A 9984-nucleotide genomic window follows, 5' to 3' on the forward strand; every position below is an offset into this window, starting at 1 on the left:
CTCTGTATCTGCACTTGTTTGAAAATTTCCATTGTAAAGAGTTAAAAAAAAAGACGATCCATCAGAACTTTGAGAAATAAAAGTTTTTTAAAAAAAGAAATATTCAGTTAAAAATAGGAGTATTCATGAGAGATATTTTAAGTTCATTTGAAGGAAATAATTCCTTATGTGGTAAAGGAAAAGGAGAAAAATATAATGGCTGCATCTCAAGAATAAAGTTACATAAGTTCCTTATAAACAAGCTTCAAATACAACCATAAAATAATAAAGGTAAAAATACATCTCACTAGTTCCAAATGTTGACTATTTAGAAAGGATAACATTTGTAACACTTCGACCCTTTCATTATTAGACAAATATATTTGAATCTGAAAATATCATCCGGCTTGCCAGTGAACAATCTAGAGCCATATCTGGAGGGTTAAAAACACACAGGTGCACATAAAACTCCCCACAATTGTGTTATTCCCTGATCAAGACTCAAAAAAGAGTACTTTGGAGAACCAGTTGGATGTTAAGTGCTTCTCAAAGAAAATAAACAATTAGAAAAATTTCCACCAGGCACTTTGGGAGGCTGAGGCAGGTGGATCACCTGAGGTTGGGAGTTCGAGACCAGCCTGACCAACACGGAGAAACCCTGTCTCTATTAGAAATACAAAATTAGCCAGGCGTGGTGGTGCATGCCTGTAATCCCAGCTATTCAGGAGACTGAGGCAGGAGAATTGCTTGAACCCAGAAGGCAGAGGTTGCAGTGAGCCAAGGTCATGCCACTGCGCTCCAGCCTGGGCAACAAGAGGGAAATTCTGTCTCGAAAAAAATTCTGAAGCACAAATAAACTGCAGCAAGTTTATGGTCCATAGAAATATCTTCCCAGAGTATTAACACTTTCATATTCATGAGTTCAATGGATTCCAATAATAAACATGTGAAGTTGGCTGTGCAGGTTTCATGCTATTTTGCAGGGAGGTGGGAAACAGGAGCTAAGTGGGTTGCCATAGTTACAACGACATTTGATGTCAGCTCTGGGACCAAAACCTACTTCAAGTTCTCTACCTCAGCCAGTCCCCAACCCCCCACTCCCAGGATCTCCACTCCCTGTGACAGCTCTTGCTGCTTCTGGGGTCTTGCACCAATAGCAATCTCCACTGTTTCCCCCATCTTCAGCCTCTCCCTCTCCAAAGGCTCCAGGCACATGCTCCTTGTCATGCCCATCTGTCCTGCCTTGACCCTCCCAATCCCCCTCACCTTCTAGAATCTTCGCAGTCCTTGCACCCTCCTGACTTTCTAGGGCACCCAATACTGCTGGCCTCCATGTCTACCCCACCCCAAGCTCAGGAACCCCCGGGGTTCTCTTGCATGTTGGCAGCCTTTGCTCCTTGGCCCCATCCCACAAAATGGACTTGCTCCGCAGTTCTGGGCATAAGTCTATTGCTGGGTCTTCCCTTCCCCCCATTCTTGTCCCCTAGCCATCACTACAGACTCCCATATCTCATATGCTAAAAAACGCCCCAATATACCTGTGTCATGGCCCTTCTCCTAACCTCTCCTAATTGGTTTCCAAATTCCTTTACACCCACCGTGAGTCTTTTTCTCTCATCCACCTCTTCCAAATAACACACATACACATTTCAATCTTGTACCATCCCTGCCCTGGTTTGAGCCCTCAGTTTCCCCTCTACTAAGACTAATTTTAATGAAGTGGCCTAACTCAACAAATATCAAACGCCTACTTAAACCAAGCAGTGTTGAAAACAGGCAGCAAAGAGTCAAGTCAGAGTCGATTGTTGTAAGGTTGATAAACACTTAGATGAAATATGAAGCACTGCACAGGGGATAAAGGAAAGGCTGCTTTATGCAGGGTGATCAGAGAAAACCTCTTCTCGGAGAAGAGGTGAGGATAGTTCCAGGCAGGGGGAACAGTCACCACAAAGGCCAGAGGCAGGAAAGCTGGGGGCCTTGTGCCTGGAGTGAAATGAGCGAGAGAGGAGAGGTAGGAGAGGAGGGCAGATCACCAATCCCGGTAGGTGACATTTGAACTCTGGCTTTCCTCTGAAGAAGACAGGGATTCTGTCTGGAGGATTCTGAGTAGAGAAGTAACCTCAAGTCATTTCAGTTTTTAAAGGATCCCTCCAGCTTCTTTCTGAGAGAGACTGGTAGAGGTCAAATGAGAAGCAGAGAACAGAGGGACTGCAATGACCTGCCCCGGGTCAGGCTCGCCTCATTCACGCTCAGGCCCATCTTCCTCAATGCAAGCCTGGCCATAACTTGTCAGCACACCCTCTCTCCCTCTCTCTCCTGACCACAAAAACTTTCACTGGTTCCTCACTACCTCCATAACTATTAACTGCCACATCTCTGCATGATCCCCAAGGTTGCATCATGGCCTGTTACACCTTTCTAAGCACCATGCACTCCAAACCCAATGGATCACCTGCTGTTTCCCCAAAAGACCTCTGTGAGCCTTTCTGTTGTATCCTGTTTTCTCAGCCTACAATCCCTTGAGCACTTCTACCTTCCTTTCTCTGCCCCTAAAATGTTATTCACATCCTTCAAGACCAAGCCCAATGGCCACTTCCTTAAGAAGCCTTTCTTGGCTGCCTCCAACACGTAATTTGCTTACACCTCTACCAAGGCAATCTTACCAGTTCCTGGCTGTCTCCACCACACTGCCCACTGAAGGCAGCAATCATGCACAGCCAAGCACAGTGCTAGGCATACACCAAGTGCTCAATCAATGCGTGTTTGGTCGGAGAACAAACTGCCCACTTCACCAAACATTTTGTGGTCTTAACGGAGAAGTATTCCAGGGCAGGTTTTCCATGTTGGCTACTGTAATCTGGAGACCAGGGGACCCTCTGATGGAGTCTCTGGGGACTGTCTGCTCAGCACTAACAAAGGTACAAGTAGGGACCACAGTGTGGACGGATTTGAACTTAGGCCTACAAAGACTCTTGCCTTCTCTGCTAGACATCTCTAAGCAGGCCCATATTTTGTTTTAAATTTCCATAAAGTATTGGAAGTATGTTTTTCCTAAGGTCATTCTAGAAGTGTACAAAAGAAGAAATGAGCACTTAGAAGGACCCACATCAAGTTAACTGTAGTTATAGTGGTGAGAGAGGGTAGAATTAGTTTTATTTTCCTTTACTTTATCTTGAATATTTTTTCTAAATAAACATTTAATGAAAGTCATTTAGAAAGAATGCCAAGTACTACCCAAGTTACATTTGAAGAATGGGTCCAAAAATGAAAAGTACCAAACAAATAAGGAGACATGAGGCCATGGAATTATGTAATACCACTTACACGGTAAGATTACAAAAGCTGAAAATGTTTTAAGTGGCTTGTCTGAAGCAAGCAATTAAAATAATTGGCCCTGTGCTTTCACCTCTGAAATAATTATTTCACTAAACATAAAGCAGATGTTGTGAGCATCTTGGGCACTTATTGATGACTCTTACCCAAACTAAACTCTTCCACAAGCTCCATAATCGACCATAAACCAGTTCTCATCACTGCATCCTAGCTCATGTTACACAGGTGGCCAAACAGCTCTGAACGGGACATTTCAATGACTGTCTTTAGGGAGGAAATGTCAAAAACAGGCAATCAACTAACAAATAATACATCTTAAAGCTAAAGCTGTATCAACAAAGTATTAAATAAAGATTTGTCTTCTAACTTTCAATAAAAGACCTACAGAACTTTTAATGAAATAGCTCGTTTAAACACAAAAGATCTAGTTGCTTTAGTTATCACCCTATTAAAGAAATAAAAAGGGGAAGAGGAAAATGCAGTCAGGCACAGTGCTAGGTATTTTAGGTCTAGCTATATATTACTTTCCCCAGTAAATCTAACATAGGGCTTTATCTTCCCCATTTTACAAGTGAGAAAATTTATCCTGAAATAGTTCGTGTAATTTTAACTTTAGGCATCCCCATACGTAACTGAGACTCAGATTAAGTAACTTGTCCATAGTTACACAGTAAGTGGTAAAAATAGAATTCAAGTCTATTTCACAAAAGAGTACATGCCACACTGTATGACTGATTCCACTTACATGAAGTTCAACAGGTAAAACCCATCTATGATGACACAAGTCACATCTATGATGATGTAAGAAAGAATAACAGTTCCTTCAGGGTGAGGGATGGGAACACGGACAAGACATGGGCGCAGGAACCTTCTGCAGTACTGAAAATGTTTATTTCTTAATCTGAGAGCTTACATACATGAGCTCATGCTTAATATTAACACTTCTCACACTTTACTGCATGTTATACATGAAGTTAAAAAAAAATCCTCATCTTATGGACTCTGAGTTTATGCTCTTAACCACTAAACCACCACATGGCACTTGGACAGAACCTAGCCACATGCTAGAATTGATTACCTTGGATTATCAATTTTTTCAACATTCTGGTAAGCTACGTACATCCTACTCATATCAGAATGAAGACACCTGAACCCTCTGTTTTAAAATGCCACAGAATGAAAAGTAGAAAGTATCAATTTCCTGGCTACTGGGAATTTCCCCCTCTGTAGCCACATCAGAAAATTTTTTTTTTAATTTAACTTATAGATTTCCAGAAAATAATCTGTAACATATTCTTAGAGTTATATATGAAAATACCTAAAGCTAAAATTCCACAGACACATGTATGACTCTCAAAAGACATCTGAATTTTTGTTACAAAAATTAAGACAAGGCAAAAAGACAAAGCTGGTGGGCAGAGGTCGTTAATACTCACAGGGCAACACACAGAGGGCAAAAATCTCAACTCTTAAAATTTGTAACAAATAGAAAACTCAGTACAAATAACTTTTTCCAGCAGCAAAGTAATTGTGCCACATAAGCCCTAATAATAAATTCTCCATCAAGTAACAAGTTCTCTTTGCTGAAGCTTTGTTCAGCCTGGCAAAGCCTCCTTACCAGTGAGTGATGATGAAATCATTACATCAATTCTCCAAAAACCTTACCCCACACACACATACACTTCTTATTCAAACAGTAATTGCCTCTCCAGAGAGAGGAATGTATTCATTCTGTAATTTGCAGACATATTTGGCAAGTACGTAGGAACAGCAATCCCACCTTAGAGAGTGGAGAAAAAGACAGCTGGGTCCACACCTTTTGGGTGTTTGTGCTGTGTTCTTTACTGGATGCAGCCAGGAAACATTTACCACTTCAGAGTCTAGTTTAATTCATGTTTTAACCTTCTGTACACACCAAAAATACCAAGCAACCAAATGACTTGAGTTTCCCCTGGGCACTTACATAAGAGACCAAAAGGCCTTTATGAGAATCTTTCAGTATTGGTAATGTATGTACCACCATCAGGGATGTTGCAATAGATTACACATCACCAAGTATTATCCTAGTTGCAAGATCTCAAGATCTCAATGTTTATAAAAGTAACCATAGGCAGTTATTAATTTTTGAAGTCTCTAACAGACTTTCCAATAAAACCATCAAAAAAATACAAAAAATAGAGTCAAATACTGCATCCATTAACCAAGTTAGAATGAATGAAAAGCACTGACCCAGTATGTCAAAAACATTAACACCTGTGGATCAGCATCCCTAAATTAGGATTTTCATGAAACCCCAGAATTTCTAGAAAACATTTAAAGCTAAGGCCAGGCGCGGTGGCTCACGTCCGTAATCCCAGCACTTTGGGAGGCCAAGGCAGCTGGATCACGAGGTCAGGAGTTCAAGACCAGCCTGGCCAACATAGTGAAACCCTGTCTCTACTAAAGATACAAAAATTAGCCGGGCATGGTGGTGGATGCCTGTAATCCCAGCTACTCGGGAGGCTGAAGCAGGAGAATCACTTGAATCCGAGAGGCAAAGGTTGCAGTGAGCTGAGATTGCGCCACTGCACTCCAGCCTAGGCGGCAGAGTGAGACTCCATTTCAAAAAAAAAAAAAAGAAAAAAACATTTAAAGCTAAGTTTCAAAGTTTGAGAAACAGAGGATTCACCTTTTATCCCTGTATCAGCTGAAAAAGCCCCGCATATTTCTCTCTAGAACATACCAATGATGCCTCACTAATGCAACTATTTAAAAAAAAAAAAACCCACACATTTGAACAGTATAGTGAAAATCAATCAGTTTCACTTTCCTATTTTTAGCATAACTTTAGTGTATCAGAAACCTAAAACTTTTGACTTTTCTTTAAAACAAGAAAATCTTCAAAACTACAAACCTTCATATACTCAGCCCTTCACCAGAAGCCCAGAAAAAAATTCATAATTTTTGAACAAGCAAATCATGTTTATTTTCCTCAAAATACTACTTAGGTTTTAAGAACCTTCTGATGTGCATCTGCCAAATGTGGCTGATTTCAGTCTCAGACAGGCAAATCTAAACGGCTACCACAGGGTTACTGTTTTTGGTAAGGGGAAGTCAATGCCAGGAGGAACTTCTCTATTGATTACAGCAATGACCACCATTTATTAAGCACTTCTTAACTCTCCCAGTGCAGTGCTAGGAGTTTGGCAAACATCCTATTTGTCCTCAGAAATAATCTTGTAGAGCAGACACCACCATCCCCAAAACCAGATGTGTAAAATGAGGCTCAGGTGAAGAATAACTTGCCCAAGATCACTGAATTAAATGTGGCAGAATCAAGTCTAATGAATGGTAAGGGTGAGAACTGGTCAGTTTCACAGAGAATTAGGCCTTCATCATACAAATGCCGTCTGCACAAAAAGTAAATGAGAAACAGTGAACCCTTGCTGTAGGGAGAAAAAGCAATATTCCGAACTAAAAAAGTAGTTTCAAACAGAATATCTAATGATAAACACATTTGTAAAGGCTGGGCAGGGAGGAAAAGGATTACTCAAATTAACTCAAGTACAGCCCTATGGGGCTCCTGCACTTCTGTGTTCTTAAAATCTAATCTGGTTTAAACAGCGCATGGGCTCCTAGTAAAACTCTCCCCAAATTCCTCCAGGCTTAACCACCCTCTACTCAAAAGAACCAGGAGCAGGAGTTAGGACAGTGGGAAGTGACCGCCCTGTCCTGCCCTGCCGGTCCTCCCTCCGGGTCAGCTGTCAGATTCGCATGGGTGCGACTATGAGCCGGCACCGGAGCCCCGGGACTGGCTCGGCCAGGGTCCCGCCTTTCCACTCCCAGTCCCAGCCCTATCGGCCACCTCGTTTACCACCTCCAGAGGCACAAATAATTACACCGGAAGAATTTGTTTTAACAAGTAGAAATTCTATATTCACCAACTGGCTTCGCTATCAGATATTACGGTAGGGTTCCAACAAGAGAAGGGCAAAAGAATATGGTTTAATTGTTCTAAACAATCTTTCTGCGAAGTTGGCGTGGCTGAGGCAGCCACGGGGGATACAGCTCAGGCACCTGTGAGCTAAGCCCACTCAACAAACTAACCACCCCTACGTTTTGGGCAGGAGAGCGCCTCCTCGCCAACCCAGGTTATAAATGTACTTATTTTTAAAGATGAGCTTTGACGCTGTGACACTTGTGAGGAGTCTCCCGACTGCTCCTCTACTTGATGGGGGTACAGGGGGTTCTGCGGCTTCCCAGCCCCGAGTGTCAAATACCGTGGCCTGGAAATTAACCAGGTGACTCGGTTTATTGCCTCCAGAAGGGTCCGCCAGCCGCGCTGGAGTAGCCGCCAGCCCCACGCCCGCAGCCCCGGCAGGGGCCCCCACGCCCACCTTCCCACGAGGGGTGTCTGGCAGAGTTCGGCTTCAGGCGCTCCCTGGCCTGGCAGCACCCACCCCAACCCGCCCCACCCCACCCCCACGACTCGGGCTAGCAGCCTGGTTAATCATTCAACGCAGGCAGTGTGGAATATTTTTTTTAAAGGTCAAAGCGAAAGGTTCTCCCTAAGTTTGGCAGAAACCAGTTTTGGGGGAGCCGGAGACAGAAGTGGCAGAGGTTGGGGGTGGGGAGCGGCTGCCGGCGGCTCTTTGGCTCACAAAACACCTGATCTCCCCATGCGGCACGGGAGGCCGGCGCAGTGCGAGGGTGGGGTGCGGGGGTGCAAGCGACGAATCACGCGCGCCCCCCTCCCCGAAATGCCCGCGCGCCCCGGATGAGGAGGCCCGGCCCCAGATGCCCCTTGCCAAAGCCCGCATCGCCCTGGCGCCGGATCCCCCGGAAGTTGGGGTGCAGCGGGGAGGGGGAAGGTCCCCGGGCTCCAGGGCGAGGTGGGCACGGAATGGGTTGGGAGGTTCCAAAGCCCCGCAGCGGGCGGTGTCCCTCTCCTCTCCCTCTGGGCTGAGGTTGGGTGGCTGGGACGGCGGGAAGGTAGGGGAGGCTTAAATGCGGCAGGAGCCACCTAGGGACGGCTTCCTCCCCCGGGGCGCGGGTACGAAGCCGGAACCGGCGAGGAACCAGGCGGGGGTAGCAGGGTGTCCGGAAGGTGGGGCCGGGAAGCAGGGAGGCGGGAGGGGACCGGTAGAGGGGCCTGGCGGGGAGAGGGCAGCGGGGAGGGAGCCGGCGGGGGTGCTCGGCGCCCGGGCCCTACCTTGTCCGGGAGCAGCTCCAGCTCGGCGGGGCGGGGGCAAGGGCGGGAGATCGCGGCCACATCCACGTCCCGGCCGCTCCGCGCGGCTCAGCCCGGCGACTGCCGCAGCTCACGCTCCATGCGAGGCGCCCCGGACGGGCGGCCCGGCGGTGTCGGCGGCAGGGACTGCTCCGGCTCGACTCTACTGGCCTCCGGCACTTGTTGCCGCCGCTGCCGCTGCGCCTCACTCCCCGCTCCGGTTCCAGGCGCAGCAGCCGCCGCGGGCGCCCGGCCCCGCCCCGCCCCTGCCTGCCCGCCCGCCAATGGGGCCCGGCCCCGCCCCTCACGTCACCGCCCGACGGCCCCGCCCCGCGCCCCAAGTTTTGGGAGGGTTCCGCTCTCTCCACCCGGCACCAGGACCTACCCGGGCCCGCGCTCCCCGCGGCTTCCAGGGACCCTCCAGCCCCCACGCACCCGCCTGCAAAGCCGAGGGTTAAGCTGGGGAAAGGGGGCCTCTAGGAAGGCGACCCCTCTGGAAATGCCCGGCAGCTCCAAAAACACGAATGAAACTCAGCTCCAGCCTCCGCCCCTCCAGTTGTGGGTGGCCCCTCTTGCGGTTAGTCTGAGGCTAGGGGACTAGGCGCATCGCCTAGCCAGACTCCAGTGGCCTTTTCTGTCCAGTATGTAACCGGAACTAGACTGACACCGGCCGCCCCCTCCAGTGCTGGGGCGGGTGAGGAATGGCCCTGCCGGGGAGGCGGGGGAGGGAGGCCTGGGCCACCTTGGGGCCTGACCTTTGCTCCACCTCTTAGGTGCTCACGACCCAGAGTGGTGCCCTGCTTGGCACTGCCACTGGATCCTCTGGCTTATGAAGCCGTCCAGGACAGGAAGGGTGAGGGGTGGTCCTTAGTTCTCTTCGTGGGGTCATGCAGAGTGGTTTCCTCGAGGTCCCACGCCCGTCTCAGGAAGCCAGAAACGCAAGATGCCAGGCGCTCGGCCCGAACCCGTGCCGCAGCCCAACGGGCAAGGCGGATACCCAGGCGAGGCCTAAAGGGCCGGACTCTGACCGCCCCCTCCGGACACTGCAGGGCTCCGCCGGCCAGAGGCGGCCTTGGCGCCAACCACACCTACCAGCAGGGTCCCCAGGCCCACCGAGGCGCCCTCCTAGCCCCGCGCTCCTTCGAGGGGTTCCAAGGTGACTCAAAGACGCAGCTGACACAATTCTGAGGCCCCCAGGTAAGCCTGGCGATACAGGATGGAGAAGTTACCTGGTCTTGAAAGGCCCAGCCCAGCCAGCGAGACCCGCGTGCGCTCCGCGGGGAGGCAAGCCTCACCAGGGGCTCACCTGGAAGCGTCCCCGCCCCCTGGTCCTTATCGCTGAATCGAAACCGAACCTGGACCCATCTAGATAATTGGACTGAGCAATTAAGGACGCTTCGCTCCCAACTGTTAGCATTTTTTCCTAAGGCTCTCGGAGGCGGAATCAGCTGGAAAGGAACATT

The 9984-nt window shown here is 48.3% G+C and overlaps 1 protein-coding gene across 2 annotated transcripts in view; it reads right to left on the minus strand.

Moving 5' to 3' along the window:
* B3GNT2 (UDP-GlcNAc:betaGal beta-1,3-N-acetylglucosaminyltransferase 2) overlaps window positions 1-9768 on the minus strand; it is a 29670-nt gene extending 19902 nt beyond the window's left edge. The window contains exon 1 of one of the 2 annotated variants that reach the window (XM_058428368.1): window positions 9751-9768. The gene's annotated coding sequence lies outside the window, so the exon portion shown is untranslated. Of the gene's footprint in view, window positions 1-8503; window positions 8739-9750 lie in introns of those variants that run through there. The other variant, XM_032177249.2, reaches the window with a different exon arrangement.
* Between the last annotated feature and the right edge of the window lie 216 nt (window positions 9769-9984).

The sequence above is a fragment of the Hylobates moloch genome, unplaced genomic scaffold, assembly GCF_009828535.3.
Source record: "Hylobates moloch isolate HMO894 unplaced genomic scaffold, HMol_V3 SCAFFOLD_15, whole genome shotgun sequence".
Classification (NCBI taxonomy): Eukaryota; Metazoa; Chordata; class Mammalia; order Primates; family Hylobatidae; genus Hylobates; species Hylobates moloch.